The sequence below is a fragment of the Ornithorhynchus anatinus genome, chromosome 18 (assembly GCF_004115215.2).
Source record: "Ornithorhynchus anatinus isolate Pmale09 chromosome 18, mOrnAna1.pri.v4, whole genome shotgun sequence".
Taxonomy (NCBI): Eukaryota; Metazoa; Chordata; class Mammalia; order Monotremata; family Ornithorhynchidae; genus Ornithorhynchus; species Ornithorhynchus anatinus.
The window spans coordinates 29,657,950-29,679,268 of NC_041745.1; positions in this window are offsets into that span (position 1 = coordinate 29,657,950).

Here is a 21,319-nt window from a genome sequence, read left to right on the forward strand (position 1 = left end):
TTTCAAAATGCCAATGGTTTTATTTTCTATTGTTATTTCTTGACTGCGGTGGTTAATAAATTGCCAGGATCAATCCCTTTGGGTGATGAGTTCAGTTTGAGAATGAAAAGTACAGTGTTCTTTTTTTTCTTTTTCCATCCACTCCTCTAGATTGCCACAGTGACTGGATAGGAAGCTCCATTCTTCAAGCTCACATTAATTTGAGATTTTTCATTTCACAGAACATAAAGATGACCACCCTGACTATCCCATCATCCTGTAGTGTCAGGCAAATCTGTATTTCCCTTTCATTCAATTCATTCAGTTGTATTTACTGAGCATTTACTGTACATTACAACAATAAAGAGTCACATTTCCTGGCCACAGTGAGCTTACAGTGCAGAGGAGAGGATGGCCTAGGTAAGATGTGAAGAAGAAAATAGGAGGAATATCATCTATGATGTTGAGAAGCAGTGTGGTCTAGTGGGTAGTGCAAGGGCCTGGGAGTCAGAAGGTCCTTTGTTCTAATCCTGGCTCTGCCACTTGTCTGCTATGTGCTCTTGGGTGAGTTACTTATAATGGGTGATTCTGGGCTCCTTGGGGAGAGCTGAGCCCTCACTAGAAAGAGATGATGGTCAACTGTTCTGAGGCCCACGGCCCCTTCCAGGCCCAGGGATAAGAAACAGCAGGCAGAATCAAACCACTCGCCTATCTTTGGGTCCAGGGGCTCGATTGGATTGAGGTAGATGGAGGAAAGCGAGGCCATTAAAAGTGGAACCATTGCAGTATTAAATAATTTTGCTCTTCCCTCCTCATCTTCCTTTTCTTGATGCTCCGAGTCCTGCACCCATCTGGGAATGATCCTGCTCCAGGCCATGTGGCCTCATAACTGACCCATGAAAAATGGCAGGTGGAGCTCAGAGGACTTTGGGAGGGATTTCTGGAGATGCCACATGAGGAAACTCAAAACACCGCTGGGTTTCCACCAAGGCTTTTCCCTACCCGCTGACTGTAAAATAATCTTTCTGTCTTGTCTGGGAGATGCATTTTCCTCAGGGAGCGAGATTAAAGCAACCTTTTGTATTGCTTTAATAATCCAGCTTTTGATACTGAGAGATTTCACACTGCAATGAATGGGCATTAATCAAAGTATTTAGTGGCTTTATATTGTTGAAGATGAAGGGCGCAAATTGTTTTTAAAATGCTACATTGTCAAAAGAGACTTTTCTTAAATTCTAACTCTTGAATGCTACCCTCCAACCCTACTATTTAGCAGTTCACATGAGGCAGGTGTGGAGGCAGTGAGGATGGGAATATTTAATTCCAAATTGTTTATTCTTACCTGCCAAGAAAGTTTTATGACAGACCCAAGAGAGAGGGAGAGAGCCAAAGTACAGAGGCTAAATCTCTGACACATGTTTGGGTTAGGCAGCCTGCTTGCTGACAGCCTGCCAGAGGTTCTGAATTATCTTTTAAGGATTTTGCTCTAGGTAAGATAGAATGGAAGAGATGCCAATAAGTTAATCTTACACTACACTGTTATTCAGTCTCCTTAGCTGAGACCTTGATTATGGCATCCCGTTTAAACGAGTGTGTCCCAGAAGCACCTTATGACAGCCAAAGCCATCTTAGGATGGCAAAAGAGAATAGAGAAAAGGAGTTATTCTACAAGGGGATGTGGTGTGACCGAGGGGAAAGAGTACAGGTCTGAGAGTTAGAAGACCTGGGTTCTAATCCTGACTCTGCCACCTGTCTGTTGCATGACATTGAGCAAGTCATTGAATCACTCTATGCCTCAGTTTCCTCAGCTATAAAATGAGGGTAAAGATATATGTTTCCGTCTCTTCTAGAGTGTGAATCCATGTGATGTGGAGAGGGCAACCACTGGGGGGTTTTGAGGAGTGGGGAGGTGTATGCAGAAAGATTTAGGGAACATAAGACAGTAGTCAGTCAAGCACATTTGATTCTGCATCTGCCCAAATGAAGCAGAATGAGAAGCAGCGTGGCCTAGTAGAAAGAGTATGGGCCTGGGAGTCAGAGGACCTGGGTTCTAATCCCATCTCTGCCACTTGCTTGCTGTGTTACTTTGGACAAGTCACTTACCTTCTCAGTGCCTCAGTTACCTCATCTGTATAATGGGAATTAAGACTGTGAGCCCTATGTGGGACAGGGACTCTGTCCAACCTGATTGTCTTCCATTAACCCCAGCATTTAATACAGTGCCTGGCACATAGTAAATGCTTAACAAACACCATTAAAACCCCCCAGACAATAACAACAAACCTGAAGAAGTGGAATGAAAATCTGTGGCAGAGAAACAATTTTGTTTCATGTCAAAGTGCAGTGAGGGTAGGTCGAATAGGCCGAGTTAGTGGTATCTGCATTTCTGTCCTTTCCTGAATGGATTGAAGGGGAAAATCTGAAGGAATATTTGATAAGGTGGGGCTGTGGAGTCAAGCAGTTTAACTCACGACCTGTAAATCTATCACTTGTGCTCCGAGGGGCAGATGATTTTTTCCTTGTTAGCTTGGACTCTTTCAGAAAAACGTCCAGATTTTCACAGGATGGATCAAATTCCCTAAATTTAGGGACCTTTTCAGCAGTTCACTAAGGGTTCTCTGCTCAGCCTTCTTGAGCTTGTTACTTTTTCAGTCAAAATGAAATTCCTTCATAGGTAAAATCTCTATCAAAGCCCAGGTTGGATAACATTTTGAGGAAGGGGGAATGGTCACTGGTATCGAATGTAGCCCAAAGATCAAGGAGGCATCGGAAGAGTAGAATCCATTAGAGTAGGCCAAGAGAAGGTGATTGGTGACCTTGTTGAGTTTGGTCTCAATGTCGTCCTCTGGACTGTAAGCTCGTTATAAGTGTCTGGTACTCTCCCAAGTGCTTAGTATAGTACGCTGCACACAGTAAGCACTCAATAAATGCGACTGGCTGATTAACTGACTGAAGGAGATGAAAACCTAGCAGGAAGATCACACAAGCATGGAAGTTAAACTGTTCCTGGACCAGGATTTCCAAAAATAAGTCTCTCAAAATGAATGGTCAACCAATGCCTTTAATCTCTCCCCATCATCATCAGTGGCATGAGAAGCAGTATATCTTAGTGGAAAGAGCACGAGCTTGGGAGCCAGAGGTTGTGGGTTTGAATGCCGACTCTGCCACTTGTCAGCTGTGTGACCTTGGGCCAGTCACTAAACTTCCCCATGACTCAGTTACCTCATCTGTAAAATAGGGATGAAGACTATGAGCCCCACGTGGGACATCCTGATTACCTTGTATCTACCCCAGGGCTTAGAACAGTGTTTGGCACATAGTAAGCACTTAAAAATGCCAACATTAATATTATTATTATTTATTGAGTTCTTTCTGTGTGCTTAGAAGAGTACAATACAGCAGTGTTAATAGACATCACCCCTGCCCACAGAGAGTTTACAATCTAGAGGAATCAAATCCATTCATCTGCACCCTCAATTGGGAGTAGTCAGAGGATTGACTAAGTGATTACTGGGTGGAGAGCAGTTCACTAAAGCTTTGGGAAAAGATGCACTGGTGAGAAAATGTCAGGGACCCTGGACAAAAAGCTAGGTTCAGGTGGATTGATTGCTAAGTTCCTCAAAAGGGTAACCTTCCCTAGCCTCTCTTCTCTAGCAGCAAGGCCCTGTGGAAGCAGTGTGGCCTAGTGGATAGAGTACAGGCTTGGCAGTCAGGAGGACCTTGGTTCTAATCCTGGCTCCACCACTTCTCTGCTGTGTGACCTTGGGTAAGTTACTTGACTTCTTTGTGCCTCAGTTACCTCATCTGTAAAATAGGGATTAAGACTGTGAGCCCCATCTGGGGCAACGATCATGTCCTACCCAATTTGCTTGTATCCACTACAGTGCCTGGCACATAGTAAGTAGTTAACAAATACTAGTGAGTAGTTAAATACCACAATCATAATAATGATAATTAGCATGGGGACTGTACAGCTGGAGCCAAGGGAACCTTCTTCCGCCTTGGGCTTCTGAGGGTAAGAGACTTTGAATCCTGACAGGGAACCCCTCAAGGTTTCCACGGAAACAGAATTGGATACTGACATCTGTCCCCATCTTGCCCCGCAGGATTAAAATGAAAATATTCTTTTGTGTTTGCAAAGCAGGTTGGAGAGTCTGACACTCCCCACGGGAACCAAATGAGAAAGATAGATGAGACAGGGTTTGGGGCTAATCCTCACCAGACTAAATTCCACCAGGAAGAGATTGTGCCTACCGACTTTACTGTACTCTCCTAAGTAACAAGTACAGCACTGGCCCAGAGTAAGTGCTCAGTAAAAGTTACTGATGATTAATTGTCTTCAAAGCTCTCCATTACCTTGCCCCCTCCTACCTCACCTCCCTTCTCTCCTCCTATAGCCCAGTCCGCACACTCCACTCCTCTGCCTCCGCTAACCTCCTCACTGGGCCTTGTTCCTGCCTGTCCTGTCGTCGACCCCTGGCCCACATCCTACCTCTGACCTGAAATGCCCTCCTTCCTCACATCCGCCAGACTCTCTTCTCCTCTTCAAAGCCCTAATGAGAGCTCACCTCCTCCAGGAGGTCTTCCCACACAGAGCCCTCTCTTTCCCTCTGCTCCTCCTCCCCTCCCCATTGCCCCTACTCCCTCCCTCTGCTCTACCACCTTCCCTTCCCCACAACACTTGTATACACTTCTACATATTTATTGGTCTATTTATTTTATTAGTGATGTGCATTTACCTATGGTTCTGTTTATTTTGATGGTAGTGATGCCTGTCTACTTGTACCTATCTACTTGTTTTGTTTTGTTTTCTGTCTCCCCCTTCTAGACTGTGAGCCAGTTGTTGGGTAGGGATTGTCTCTGTTGACAAACTGTACTTTCCAAGCACTTAGTACAGTGCTCTGCACACAGTAAGCACTCAATAAATACAATTGAATGAATGAATGATTGATGGATCCTGTGACGGTGCTCTCAGATGAAAACAATTCCCTGGCTATGTCTTTGTCCACCCCAGAGCACTATTCAAACTGCACCCTCTAGCCCTCAGCTGGAGCTCTGTAATGTTCTGCACACATTTTCTCTTGGCCTCTCCTTCAAGGGTTAGGTAGCCAGAGTTTGCCAAGCCCATTCCCCCACTCTGCCCTTGAACCACCACCTCATGGAAATCTGGAATTCACCTGGCACTCAGTCTAAGAAGGTAGGAGAACAGATATTTTATCCCCCTTTTATAGATGAGCAAACTGAGGCACAGAGAAGTTAGAACACTTGTCCAAGGTCACCCAGCAGGCAAGTGGCCGAGCAGGGATTAGAACCCAGGTCCCCTGGCTCTCAGGCCCAATCAGTAGAATATTCTGATTCTCTGTGAAAGAAAGTGTTAAGGGCCTAAAATGGGTGATTCCAAGATGGGTTTCAGGTGAAGGCTGACATTTTTCCCTATTTTTTTTGATATTTTATACCTTTGGTCCTCAGCACACTGCCTCCTGAAATTGTGCCTGAATCATTTAGTATTTATTCAGCACCTGCTGCATGCAAAACATTGAAAAAAGAATTCTCCACAGCCTTGTCTTCCTCCTTAATTCAAAAAGTTTTCGATCTACAAGGAAAGTCTGCTAACTTCTTCAAGGTATGGTTATTTACTTGAAAAATGTCTTTGAAGTTAGAGGCAAGGCAAGAGCAGAGGGCTGGAATCTCTGCGAAGACAGAGGCATAGTGGTGGGGTTCGGATGAGGGAGAAGACAGGGAGGAGATTAGAAAGGTTGAGGGGAGTCAGGGAGTGAGTCAGGGGACAGAGGGAGTCACACGTTAAGGGGAAGACCCAGAGACAGGAGAAAGGCAGTAGAGAAGAATGTGGGAGATGACAAAAGAGAGTGAGGAGAGATGAGTGAGAGAGACAAGAAACGACAAGGCAGATGAGCCATGAGAGCTTCCACAGGGGGAGGAAAAGAGTTGGGAAGAGAAGGAAGACAGATGGGAAAGGAGGGAAAGCGTGATTTAGGGAAAACTGCACAGGCCTGGAAGGACCTGAGTTTTAATCCCAGCTTCACCACTTGTGCTTTTCTGTGCTGCAGTTACCTCATTTGTAAAATGGGGATTCAGTAGCTGTTATCCCTCCTACTTGACTATGAGCCCCAGTTGGGACAGGGCTGTGTATGGCCTGGTTAACTTGTATCTACCCCAGTGCTTAGAAAGGTGCTTGACACAAATACCATAAAAAAAAAAAACAGAGAAAGGAGGGACAGGGAAAGAGAATATAACAACAAGAAAGCAGCAGGACCTGGTGGACAGAGCATAGGGTTCAGATACAAAAGACCCAGATTCTTGTTCTGGTCTTTGCCTGCTGGGTGACCTTAGGCATCGTAAATCCACTAGGGCACCGAAAATTTGAAAGGGATTTGAGCTGGCAACCCCATTTAGATTTGGGAGAGTTGGGACTTGTGCCTAGGCTGCAGGCAAAGAGGAAATCCATCTCATCATTTATCTTGGGACCACTGCTTGGGTCTTGTTCACTTGCCAAGCACTTTATGATGACCTTACCTCCTGTATAAAAGTACATTTCATTTTAGATAAAACAATTCCCTGCCAATTCTGGAGGTGCATTTAGAAAAGCTGCCTTTCAGTGTAGTGTTGGCTTCCGTCCTCAGACTTTGATAATTAAACACGGCTACAGGATGTCTCAGCTGGTGGAAGTTTCAGCTTTTCCTGTCCCCCACCTTCAGTAGACAGTAGACTGTCAAGACTTTCTGGAAAGGGGTTCCCCATGGGAAGGGGGAGTTTAGGTTTCACCTCAAACTAATTTATTCCCTTGATGCTTAGAGCACTATGAATCAATCAAGTGATGATATTTATTGAGCACTTACTGTGTGCAGTGAGCTCTGTACTAAGTCCTTGGGAGAGTACAATGCAACTAAGTTGGTAGGTGTGATCTCATGTCATAAGTGTAGGTTGGGGGTTTATTGAGCAATAGAGATCTTCCCCCCAGGAGTCCTATTTTTTTCTATATTAAACTACTTTAGGATACCTTTATCTAGATTAATATCTCTATTTGTAGAAACTATGTTTTTATAGGGGTATATATATGAAAGAGAGCCATCCTTTGGAAGATGGCACTACAGTCGCTGATATAATAATAATAATAATGATAGTAACAACAATAAAAACAGTGGTATTTGTTAAGCACTTACTATATGTCAAACACTAGGGTGGATACAAATTGATTAAGTCCTACACAGTCCCTGTTCCATACAGGGCTCACAGTCTAAATAATGTTATCAATGTATAGTGTGTGTGTGTGTGTGTGTGTGTGTGTGTGTGTGTGTGTAAAGATCAGTGTTTCCCTTTTGCACTGATGAATATAAAGATTTCCCCTTACTATGGCATATGCTTCACACATTCTCAGTGTCATTTTTATTTCTCCCTCTTAGTGTTGCAATTCCCAGCTCCCTAAGTCATAACCATCCAGCCAACCCTAAGCACTTACCTTATGAATCCATTTATACCCTCATTTGCCCCCTTGGGTTTATGTGTATTTCATTAATCACTTTGACCACCCTAGCTGAAAATCTTTTTATGTTTTTCTCCCCTATTAGAGTGTAAGCTCCTTGTGGGCAGGGAATGGGTCACTTCATCATACTGTGATAATGATAACAATAATAATAATAACATTAATAATGCTTGTTTAGCTCTTCTGATGTATCAAGCTCTGTACCAAGTGCAGGAGTATATATAAGAGCATCAGGTCCCACAAGGGGCTCACAGTCTAAGTAGAAGGGAGAACAGGTATTGAATCCCCATTTTGCAGATGAGGGAACTGAGGTAGAGAGAAGTGATTTGTCCAAGGTCAGACAAGAGGTTCATGGCAGACCTGGGATTAGAGCCCAGGTTTGCTAACCTCCAGGCCTGTGCTGTATTTACTAGGCAACATTGCTTCTCTGCATTGGTTCCCAAGGTTTGAGTGTAATTGGCAATCTTACCCCTTGATGCACTCTGAATTTTGGAATAGTCAGTCCAAGTTCTGATGGTTTTCTCGTTTTAACAGAACTGTAGAATGGGCACATCTTAGAATCAGAACGTGGTGGTGTCCTCAAAAAGTGGCAACGGGGGGATCCAGCAACCGGATAAAGAAAGACTTGCTGGTATTTTTTCACATAAGAAAAAACTTGCTTAGGTTGGTCCCGTTCTGTGGAGTTATGCCACAAGTCGCTTGCCCCAGACTCCTCAGGGAATTAGGTAAACGTTACCTCATGGCCCCCACTCTCACTCTATCGATTGCTGCTGCCGAGTAGCCCATCGGGGGGTATTGATCGAGAGAACAGTGCGTTTACTTCTCAAGAAACAAAATAAGATACTTTTAAAACCAGAGGGACGTTCAAATCCAGAAACCATCTGGAAACTCTAGATTGCAAATCATATCATCTGCCTCTCTCTTCCCCACCTCCCCCAGCTCCTGTACCCCGATCTCTTCAGAATGTAGTCAGGTGGGAGAAGAGAGACAGTGAAAGCATGGTGGGCTAAGGCAGGGCCCTCCTTTTCTGCAATGGAGATCCTCTTCTTAATAGTTCTAATAATAATGATAATATCTGTTAAGTGTTTACTATGTGCCAGGCACTGTACTTAGCTCTGGGGTGGATACAAGCAAAATGGATTGGACACAATCCCTGTCCCACATGGGGCTCACAGTCTCGATCCCCATTTTACAGATGAGGTAATTGAGGCCCAGATAAGTGAAGTGGCTTTCCCAAGGTCACACAGGAGACAAGTGCCAGAGCTTGAATTAGAATCCAGGTCCTTCTGATTCTCAGTCCCATGCTCTATCCACTAGGGATTCTTCTTTGCCCGGAGTGACACTTGTGGAAAGTATCGGCGGATGGCCAACAACCAGAAAGTGCTCACTGAAAGGACATGCTGGCCTGAGGTCAGAGCTCACCCAGCAGTACAGCAACCATTACCACCTCAGAGATAGACGAGGGTTTTGACGAACAGGGCACCTGCTCTGGTCCCTTTCTGTTGCTGAAGGGGCAATGTATTGTCCCCTACCTCTGGGTCCCATTCTTTCCTGTTACTTCTCCATCTCCACTCTTCCCTCCCTTCCTCCATCAGTGGGGAGATTGTGTGGTTCCGTGCTGGATTCTTCCCCGTTGCAAAGCCAGACAAGTTTTCCTGGAGGCTTAAAATGATGGTAAGTGGGAAAACAGATTGCAACCAGTTCGTTAGATTTCAAGCTCTCTGTGGGCCGGGTTTATGTCTACTAACTCTGTGGTACTCTCCTAAATGCTTAGTACAGTGCTCTGCACAGAGTAAGTGCTCAATAAATACCCCTGATTGATGAAGAACAGGGTAAATGGACCTGAAAGGGCAGGGTTGACTAGCTGGCCATATTCCACTTGTTTATAGAGAAGAAAACCAAGATTAGAGTTTGGTCTTCATCCCTTGCTCCATTTGATGTGGTCTCCGTAGGTTGCAGGAAGCAGGGAAAGGTTCTCTCCTTCAGACAGATGAGATGTTGGCTTGGTCAAAGTGGAGAGTTGAGGTAGAGAAGTAGCATGGCCTAGTGGATAGAGCATGGACCAGGGAGTCAGAAGGTTCTGAGTTCTAATTCTGCCTCTTCCACTTGTCTGTGTGACCTTGGGCAAGTCACTTAGCTTCTGTGTGCCTCAAGTACCTCATCTGTAAAACAGGGATTAAGACTGTGAACTTCATGTGGAACACAAGTGTGTCCAACCTGATTAGCCTGTATCTACCCCAGCGCTTAGGACAGCGCCTAACATAGTAAATGCTTAACAAATAAAGTTGAGAGTGGGGAATGCAAAAGGAAGGTGTCTACCCCCTATGGCAGAGAAGCAGCAAGGTCTAGTGGCAAAAGCATGGGCTTGGGACTCAGAGGACGTGAGTTCTAATCCCAGCTCCGCCACTTGTCTGCTGTGTGACCTTGGGCAAGCCACTTACCTTCTCTGTGCCTCAGTTCACTCATCTGTAAAATGCGGGTAAAAATTGTGAGCCCCACATGGGACAACCTGATGACCTTGAAACTCCCCCAACGCTTAGAATAGTGCTTGGCATGTAGTAAGAGCTTAACAAATGCCATCTTATTATTTTGCCAGATGCAGGCAATGGTAGTCATTTGTATGTTAAGGAGAGACATAAAAATAGGCTGTGTCCAGAAATAAAAAATCCTGCTGCCTCGATTCTCTCCTAACAGCCAAGGGTGGTGCACTTCTCTGGACCATGTATGACTCCTGAAACCTTCTGAGCTGTTGACACACTGACCTAACTCCCACCCCAAAGTAGTAGTCAGAGTTACCAGTCATTAACAGCTAACTTCAGTCTCTCTGTGGGTGGAATGGGGAAACATACCTTGATTAACTCTCTAAAATGGCAGAGTCTGTAATGAGGCTGAGTTTGAGGACATTAGTATGAATCCCAGTGAAATCACCAAACACCAAAGGGCCAAATCAGGACAGCCAAATCAGTGCCCTGCAGGATGATTTGAGAGTTCATTCTTCCTGCCCAGATGAGTGTGCGTCCTAATGAGGGAATAGATATTTCCGAGGTGTTTTCAGTTTCATTCAGAGAATGTCAGAAAAGTCTAGGTGCTGGTTTGATATTTCTGGCCCAATCAGCCTTCAAAGTCACCCAGAAGGGAGTATGGTGGATTGACAGGTAGTGATGATTCCTCCAAAAGGAGGAATCCAAAATTTCTTTGCCTCCACCTAGGCAGACCTGAGGGAACAGAGGGGGTCCTGACCCAAATGGGGAAATGTTCTTTCCCTGCATAGTCCCTTTTTTCATGGCAGAATGGTCCTAACCTGCATTGGCAGCTTGTCCAACGTTTGTGCCCAACTCCTGCCCACTGGACAATCTAAAGGGAGGTAAAGGCATCTCAGGAAGAAGAGGATGGGGCTGCAAAAGGGTACTGGCTCAAGGGAGTACTCACTGAAATTGGACAGTGGCTATAGGATAGAGATGAACATAGAGAAACAGCATCTGCTGTTTCCACAGGAAGTCATGTGGATGAAAATAGCCAACAATTCAAGAGGGGTCTGGATTCTTAATGGGTGGTTAATTCGTAAAGGATTTGTGTGTGTGTTTGTGTGGGGGGGAATTTAGCACTGTAGAGGAGAAAGTTAGGGATTAGTATTAATATAATCTATAATCTAGGAATTAAGTACCTTTTTATCCCTCTGGGTTAGACATGCCTAAGAACTCAGGCTTTTCTGCTGTTGGGGTTAATGCACCACATATTTTCATTCGTTATGTACAAATATATTTCATTTATATGCTTCATTATTTATTCAGTGATTTCATCTCCACATTCCTGTGCTACTACCTGCTCTGTCCATTTTTCTCACTCTCCCTATCTGTAAATTATTTTTGTCTGCTTGTCACCCCCATCAAAGCATAAGGTCCATGAGGGCATGGAATGTGTGTCACGGCTCTGTTGTACTCTTCTCATTCCTTATTGTGGTGCTTTATTTATTTGTAAAATGGGGGTTGAGACTGTGAGCCCCATGTGGGACAGGGACTGTGTCCAACCCAATTTGTTTATATCCACCCCAGTGCTTAGTACAGTGCCTGGCACATATTAAACGATTTACAAATACCAATTATCATTAGTATTATTTACATTCAATAGCCTCTCAATAAGTTGACTGATGGCAGGTAACAACTGGAGACCCCAACAGGCTTTATCCAGGACTATTTGGTGGAAAGAACAAATGAAGGGAAATTATTCTGAAAGCATTTCATGTCTCTCTGCAGAGGTGCTTGAATGGCATTTGCACTGGAAAGTAGAGACCATTTAGCTCTGGTTGTGGGGATGTCAGTCTTTTCCATTGGAAGTGTCTTCCACAACCCCTCTGACCTGATGACATTTTGTAGACAATCATATTTGTTCAACGTCATCCCGTTATTTACCTTACTGAAGTTTCTTTCCTCTGTAATTTTCCTCTCTAACCTTTGCAATGTTCGGGGATCATTAATTAATTCAACTTCAGCAAGACACGGTGAGGGTGTTTATGTCTTCCTTGCCGCCCACGGTGATTTTCAACACTTCCCAAAGGTCAGTTCTTCAAAGACACCTTCCAAATTGTGGCTCGCTTCCTTGCTCTCAGATTCTCGAGGTGACTTTCAGATTTTGTATCAATAGATCAGTGGCATTTATTGAGGGCTTACTCTGTGCACACTGCTTCACTAAATGCTCGAGAGGTACAATCCATCAGAGTTGGTAGAGATGTTCTCTACCTTCAGTGGGTTTATATTCTAGTGGGGGAGACAGACATTAAAATAAATTACAGATAGAGGAAGGGAGTATGAAGATATGTACATAAGTACCTTGGGGCTGCAGGTGGGGTAATAATAATAATAATGTTGGTATTTGTTAAGCGCTTACTATGTGCCGAGCACTGTTCTAAGCGCTGGGGTAGACACAGGGGAATCAGGTAGTCCCACGTGGGGCTCACAGTCTTAATCCTCATTTTACAGATGAGGGAACTGAGGCACAGAGAAGTGAAGTGACTTGCCCACAGTCACACAGCTGCCAAGGGGCAGAGCCGGGGTTCGAACCCATGACCTCTGACTCCAAAGCCCGTGCTCTTTCCAGTGAGCCACGCTGGTACATTGGCGGTGCTGAAGGGAGGATGAATAGGGTAGGGGTAATGAGAGATTGGTCAAGGAAGACTTCCTGGAGGAGATATCAGTCAATCAGTCAATTCATTCAATAGTAGTTATTGAGCGCTTACTATGTGCAGAGCACTGTACTAAGCTCTTGGAATAAACAAGTCGGCAACAGATAGAGACAGTCCCTGCCCTCTGACGGGCTTCCAGTCTAATCGGGGGAGACGGACAGACAAGAACAATGGCAATAAATAGAGTCAAGGGGAAGAACACCTCGTAAGAACAATGGCAACTAAATAGAATCAAGGCGATGTACATTTCATTAACAAAATAAATAGGGTAATGAAAATATATACAGTTGAGCAGACGAGTACAGTGCTGAGGGAATGGGACGGGAGAGGGGGAGGAGCAGAGGGAAATGAGGGGAAAAGAGGGTTAAGCTGCGGAGAGGTGAAGAGGGGGCGGTAGAAGGAGTAGAGGGAGAAGGGGAGCTTTTATTAAGTGTCTGTTGTGTGTAGAACACTATTCTAAGCACTTGGGTGAGTGCAATACAATAGAGTTGGTAGACATGTTCCCCTAGAGAGATGATTTTAATAGGACTTTGAAGATGGGGAGAGTAATAGTCTGTCAGATATGAAGAGAGAGTTCCAGGTAGGAGGAAGACCAAGAGCAAAACCGTCTTTAAGGGAAAGGAACCCCCATATCTGCAGGTTTACCATTGATGATGCTGAATTTGTTCATGATACCCAACCACGTCCTTCACCAAACTCCCTCCCAACTGCCACACCCACCATTAATTCAGTCCTTTGTGAGTTGTCAGATCACTAGCTGGAGTTGGGATGTGGGAAGACCTCCTCCCTCTACCCTGAGATCTTTCCTGCGATCATTCCCTGAGTGTGACCGGGACCCCAGGGCAAGGAATAGGGGGAAGAATTGGAGCAGAGCAGGCTGAAGGCTACAGTGAAGAGATGCAGAGAAAAGAGGATGGAGAAAAGAGGGGAGAGAGGGCAGATCTGAATGTGATGGCTCTGGGGATGAGAACTGCTGCTTTGGGAGGGACCTAGTGGCCTCAGCCAGGAGTGCTGTTTGCTCTGAGGCTCGAGATGGGGCTGGGCATAGTTCAGCAGCCCAAGGGATAGGAGGGTTAGTGGCCCAAGAAGGAGTTCGGGGTAGCCTCGCAGTCCAGAGGAGAGAAGGGCTACAGTTAGAGTTGTGGGGTGCAGACTAAGTCTGGAAATCACGGATTTGGTGCCATCCCAGGCCACCCAGTGTCAGGTCATCATGCTGCATCTTGATGCTTTGGAATGTGAATCACATGGGGGTGGCGCCTGGAACTCCCTCCCACCTCAAATCCCAGGATGGGCTGGAGCCGGCCCTGCTCGCCAGGCTTCAGGCCTGTCTGGGGGTCCTGGGGTGGGGAGTTGGGGTGTACCCTAGCCAGTGGAGGGAAGCAGGAAGTGGGTGCAGGGTTCTGTTCTGGTCTGGAGGAGCGGCACAACCTGAACGAGAATTAATGGGGTCCTGGGAGAAGCCGCTGTCCCCCAGCTCGCGTCTGCTCCCTGCAGATGCCCCCTTTCCCCTCTGAGACTGCCCAGCCGTCTGTGAACAGGGGCCTGGAGAGCATACCCCAACCTGGGGGCCATGAGAGACTCCGCTCAGGGGTCTTTCCAGGGAAATACACTAGGGTCGGGCAGTCTGGGCAGCCTTCCATCTGATGTCATGGCCCCGTGTGGCAGACACTGCCTACAACCTAACCCAGTGGCATCTCACAAGGTGGCAAACATTTTAGGCACTGGGAGTCAGAAGACCTGTGTTCTAATCCTGGCTTCATTGCTTGTCTGTTGTTTGACCTTGGGCAAGTCACTTTATGTCTCTGTTCCTCAGTTTCCTCATCTGTAAAATGGGGATTGAATGTCTAAATGTCTGTTCTCCCTCTCCTTTAGACTGTGAATCCCAAATGGGAAAGGGATGCTATCTGACTTGATTATCTTGTATCTTTCCCAGAGCTTGGTAGAGTGCTTGGCACATAGTAAGTGCATAACAAATCCCCCAATTATTATTATCATTGTTATTATTACTAGAAGCAGCAGGCCTGAGTGGAAAGAGCATGGGCCTGGGAGTCAGAGGACCTGGTTTCTAATCCCAGTTATGCCAGTTGCCTACTGTGTAACCTTGGGCAAATCACTTCACTTCTCTGTGTCTCAGTTTCCTCATCTGTAAAATGACGATCAAATGCCTGCTCTCCCTTCTAGTTAAACTGTGAGCCCCATGTGGGACAGGGACTGCAAATGACCTGATTAACTTGTAACTAACCCAAAGCTTGCAATGGTTCTTGACACACTGTAAGTGCATAATCATCATCATCATCACCAATCAGTCATTTATTGAGCACTTACTATGTGCAGCATACTGTACCAAGCTCTTGGGAGAGTATGATGATAATAATTAATAATCTGACCCTGTCCATAGCCTGAACTGATCATGGAGAGATGAGCAGGGGACAGAGAGGGAAGACAGAACCCCAATCCTCATTTTCTCAGGTTCTGGTCACCACAGCTCCTTACAACTGTCATTCCAGACCCATCTTTGTATCATCCATGGCCAGCTGGGAATCATGATTCCTCCAGTGTATGAGATCTCAGTTTGGGCTTGAAGGGAGCTTCCATGATCCATTTCTTAACCCAGACCTGCTCACTTCCTCTCTGCTGGTGACTGGATGTTGGACATGTCAGCAGGTTTATTTTGCTCACAAACAGGTAAATGCTCCAGTTAACCATGACCCAAAATAGTAAAAAAGTAGCACACCTCTCCTCATGAGTCTGAGCCTAACGCCCGAGGGAATGCTATAAAGTTAAGTAGGTTACAAGGACTTAGAGTGTCTGAGCACTGCTTCTGGTTGGATTTTAATAATGTTCTTTAATAAAACACAAATGATTATCTATAAGCAACATTGGTGGATCAATAGAAGTCCCATTATTGCAGGATGGATAGCGACAGACACAGGGATTCTTTGCCTCTGTGGAAGTCAAAGTCTTCAGAGTAGGAGATGCTAAACTGATTGAATTTAGATTTTAGCTATGAATGAATCTCCCAATATGGATCTTTTCTTCAAAAATGTCCATTTTTTTCATTCAATTCCATTCTCTTTGAAATTTTCACTTTTGTTCTGCAGAACCAAGTGGAATTTTCAAGGACTTGACCATCCAAGACAATCGTATCCAAGTATTCTACATATGTGTTCTCATGATTTTTCTCATTTGGCTTTAATTTTTCTTTTTTTAAATTGTATCTGTTAAGCACTTATTATGTGCCAGGAACTGTACTAAGTTCTGGGGTAGATACAAGCTAATGAAGTTGGAGACAGTCCAACCCCTAGATGGATCTCATAGTCTTAATCCCCATTTGACAGATGGGGTAACTGAGGGGCAGAGAAGTTAAGTGACTTGCCCACTGTGGCATGGCAGACAAGTGGCGGAGCCAGGATTGGAACCCAGGTCCTTCTGACTCCCAGGCCCTTATTAGTCTACATTGTCCACATGCCCACAATAGTGAACCAAGATTCTGTGCCCGGGTGGATGACAGTCAATCAACCAATCAATCACTGGTGTTTATTCAGCATCTACAGAATGCACTCAATCCTTCTGTACCTCAGTTTGTTCATCTTCTCCCCAGATCCCCGCATCTGCTGCATTATCTGTGCACTTGTATCTGAGACCTCTGAATATTTAATATTCCCCCCACTCTCAGCACTTACATACATACCAAGCAGCGTGGTTGAGTGGGAAGAGCACGGGCTTGGGAGTCAGAGGTCATGGGTTCTAATCCCAGCTCTGCCACTTGTCAGCTGTGTGACTTTGGGCAAGTCACTTAACTTCTCTGTGCCTCAGTTACCTCATCTGTAAAATGGAGGTTAAGACAGTGAGCCCCAAGTGGGACAACCTAATTACCTTGTATCCCCCACAGCACTTAGGACAGTGCTTGGCACATAGTAAGTGCTTAACAAATGCCATCATTATTATTATTATAATTATTATAAATGATTTATTTATATTAATGTCTTTCTCCCCCTCTGGACTGTAAGCTCATGGTGGGCCTGGCAAATATCTACCAGCTCTGTTGTATTATACTCTCTCAAGCATTTAGGACAGTGCCCTGCACAGAATAAGCACTCAAAAATACTATTGATCATGACAAATGGGGATAAAACACTCATTCTCCTTCCCTCTTGAGACCATGCATCTCTTGTGAGACAGGGGCTGCTTCCATTCTATCGGTCGGCTATCTCTGCCAGTCCTTCGCACGTAGTAACTGCTTAAGGAATATGATGTCGAGGCCCCAGCTTCACCCTTCCTTGGTGGCAGGGGTCTCTGCCCTAGTCTTCAATCTACCACCCTCCTCCTGAAAGGCCTTCATGAGTTTTCTATTTCCGTTCATGCACCTGGATCCACAGGCCCTCACTAGCTCCCTAGTGAGCAGTTCGTAGAATACCAACCCGATTAATAATGACGTTTGCTTTGCTCTATTAATAGCTTTAGTAGAAATGAAACCCTAGACAAGAATGCTGGGATCTGTGGAGTTTGGTCAGAAAAAACGAACTATTTTGGGTCTGCACCCTGATAGGACTGGTGTGGTCAGGGAGGAAGCTGTAGCGGTCGACCTTCTCACTATTTTCTCCATTAGAAAATCGTCCGTTTTCATGTATCAACTGTCCTTGATCCCTGAATCAATAGAAGCGGCTTCATTTGGACCGAGTTGGAGGGGGAGCCTGACCCCAAACTGGCCTGGCCACTTGTTTTCCAGCATTTCCAGATCCCCTCTGGAGATACATGCAGGGAGCCTACCCCTGCTTCACACATGTGCTCCAGGCACAGTTTCCCTACTTTATAATTAAAGATCATTTCACAGAGATTTTCTACGCAAGATAAAATCTGGCTCCGTTAAGCTCTGACAGGCGTCATCACTTATTTTCATTAAACATGTGCTGGAGCGGGCGGTTAAAGTAATAAGATGGGAATTAAAATGTGAAAGTTTGAAGGTGGTGGCAAAATCTCTTTCTTGGAAAATTATGGGCTTTGCTGTTCCTAAAATGGATCCCAGGGCTGAGCCTAGGATAGAAATGAGTGGAACCCCCTAGGAGGTGCTTCTCTTTACTGTAGGTGGGACTTTGGAGGTCTGTTCCTTTTGTTATTGGGAGATGTCACAGGTCTGAGATCAAAGCTCTGGTCTTCTCCACCCCCAGCTCCCTCTTCCTCCTCCTCCCCCTTTCTAGATCCTTATTAACTCTAGATTCAGGGCTTTCTAGATCAAGAAGCAGCATAAAGAGCCCGGAACTGCCACACAGGAGACCTGGGTTCTAATTTGAGCCCCGTCACTTGCCTTCTGTGTGAGCTTGGGCAAGTCACGTCACTTCTTTGTTCCTCGGTTACCTCATCTGTAAAACAGGGACTAATACTGTGAGCCCCATGTGGGTCATGGACTGTATTCAACCTGATTGGCTTATATCTACCCCAGTGCTTAGTGTAGTGCTTAGCACATAGTAAGTGCTTAACAAATATCATAAAAAAATTGCCCCAGTCACTTGCTCCCTAGGTTCTACCCTCTCAGGATGGCAGATCATGCTGGTCTGATAGGCTGGAGGGGAAATTTAAGGCGCTGTTACTGCTTTCTCTCTGGGAAATCGGGGTCCAATTCCCTGGGCCCAGATGCTACCAGGCCATAATGAACTTCAGATTTTTTCTCTTTCCCTGCGTGCTCTGTGCTGTTCCAGGGTCAGATGTATTAGTGACTCCATCTGACAAAACACTCCACTGAGTGCGTCAGAAGGAAATCATCCTTCTTCTCCAATTTGTGGGTGAAGGAGAAGAGGGGATTTGCATAATGAGAAGGAGAGGCCTGGGGTGGGGTTAGGCATGCCACAGGGAGGGGTGCTGATTGGAGCCCCTGAACCAAGGAGGAAGTGAGACAATTTGCCTGGGAGGAGTGGAGGGCCTGCCTGGGGCGTGGAAGAAATGGAAAGGACCACGTCCTGACTGTTCCACTGACTCCCTTGAGGCTGTGGAACCCCCACAGTTTGGTCAGGATTCCTCTGGGAGCAGACAGAGGAGGGAGGAAGTTGGGTAAAGAACTAGTCTGCTTCAACCCTCATCCCCTTGAACCCCTGGCTCTGGGTCCAATTGCCTTCCTTTTCCCCACACAATACCAGGAGGCCCCAAGCCCCACAGCCAGGCTGTATCCTGGTAAATGATAATTCTATGAAAAAATTCTAGAAAAAATTCTATCACCTCCCATGTCCCTTACTCTCCTCACTTTCAGTTCAGTTCCATGGATTCAGCTTCCACTTCTAAGTGTATGACTCCCAAAGCTAGTTCCCTACCCTGATCCCTCACTGTCTTTATTCAATCATATTTACTGAGAGCTTACTGTGTGCAGAGCACTGCACCAAGCACTTGGGAGAATATAACAATAAACAGAGACATTCCCTGCCGACAATGAGCCTACAGTCTAGAAGGGGCCAGACAGACATTACTCTAAACAAATAAATTACAGTTATATACAAAAGTGCTGTGGGTCTGGGAGGGGAGAAGAACAAAGGAAGCAAGTCAGGGTGACCCAGAAGGGAGTGAGAGAAGAGGAAAGGGGGGCTTAGTCACCTCTTGCCTCTGGGACATCTCCACATGAATGTCCTTTCAGCATCAAGCTGAATTTGTTGAAAATTGAACACCTCACCTTATTTTCCAAATCCACCTTCTTTCCCACATTGTCAACTGGGACAACACCACTATCCTTCCTGTTTCCGGAGCCCTGTCTCTGAAGTCCGTCACTGAACCATTGGTTTCTCCTTCACAACAATTCCCAAGTCCACTCCAAACTCTTCACTGAGGCTCATGCCATAGCCCAATAGATTACCGTATGAATCTCCCCATTCCTTTCTCTAACTCCTAGCCTCTCCCCGCTTCAATGCTGCAGCCCAGATCATCTTTCTCAAATGTGATTCCTCGCAAATCTAGCTTCTGAATGGCCACTTAGCAAAATCCCTTTTCAAATCTTGACCACACCTGTTGCTGTCTCCTGACTGCTGCTGGGCTGGACAGAGACTCATGACCTGCTCAAGCTGGCATTGGTCTATTCTAACGTTTGTATCCCAACTCGGACAGGCAGGGCCAAAGATAGATACACCCTGCTCATCTGCAGGTCTGCTTTCCCCCAGAACCCCATTTGAACACGCACAAATACCAGGGGTTCCTAAATCTGCCTGCAACAAAATGTTTGTAAGATATTTTGGGCTAAATATAAAGAGCTGTACTCCCACTCAGCTTAATTATTATTTTATACATCTCCTCAGATCTTTTAATAGCTTTTTCATTTAATTTCCAAGGGAACGGGGGTAAAATCGCCATCCTTTTGAGGCTTTCAAAAGCTGAAAAGTTTATGCTTCAGGAAGAGTCTCGGTCTGCGGGGGAGAAATGGTCCCCGATGACCAAGAGTTTTTTTTTCCATATCCAATTTCCAGGGGTCACTGAAAGTATTGAGCGGTTAGCTGACCTTGAGCTTGAAGATACTACTTTTCAGAGTGAGTCTAACTGGGTTGTAATAGCCATACTATCTCTCTTCTACCTATACCTATTGTATAGTTGGTGATTTGTGTTTGCTTATCTTCCCTGTCACGCTGCAAACCCCTCTAAATCAGGGATCACATCTTCTCTTTCTTTTGAGTGTACCCAAAATACCTAGTACAGTGGTTTGCATGTAATAGACACCCAGCGTGGTGTTCTGTAGTCACTCACTTCAATAATCACAGCCATTTAGACACTGGTACAATGGTCTTCTTCACAATAATAACTTACTATGTGCCAGACACTGTACTAAGTGCAGGAATGGATACAAGCAAATTGGGTTGGACACACTCCCTGTCCCCTGTAGGGCTCAGAGTCTCAATCCCCATTTTACAGATGAGGTAACTGAGGCTCAGAGAAGTAAAGTGACTTGCCCTAGGTCACGCAGCACACAAGTGGCGGAGCAGGGATTAGAACCCACGACCTTCTGACTCCCAGCCCTGGGCTCCATCCACAGTACACTTTTCTTTCTTGTCAGACTGCAAACCCCTCAGTATCAGGGAGCACATCTTTTACTTCTATTTCTTTTGAATGTTTCCCAAATACCTAGTAGAGTAGACACCAGTGCTGGGTTCTGTACACAGTAATCACCTGTACAATAATCACACCAATTTAGGCAGTGGTACAGTGGTCTTCTCCACAGTAGACACCCAGAATAGTGCTCTGTACACAGAAGACACCCAGTATAATGCTCTCTACAGAGGGGCACTCAGTACAATGGTCTGCACATGAAAAGGACCCAAGACACTGTTTTGCAACCAGAGTCAAAGGAAAGAAGTGGAGTGGACGAAGGGAAGCAGGAAGGAGACATTTTCTCCAGGAAACACGGCAGTTTGAAGTTGAAAGTTTAAGGATGGTTTTTGTTTTATTCGACCTTTAGCTTTTCCGGCCACCCGCTGGTTCTGCATATGGCCATCAGAAAATGCCAGCTTTCATCAAAGACTGTGAGTGCTGGACTTCAGGATGCTCCCAGCTCTGCCACGTGGCAGAACCAGAGGTAGTGGCCAGGGCATCTGGAACAAAACAATTGAATGAATGAAAGAATGAATGAACTGATGGCAGTAATGAAAGTAAATGAGCACACTTCACGTTGCTAATCCAATATTACAAGATGGAAA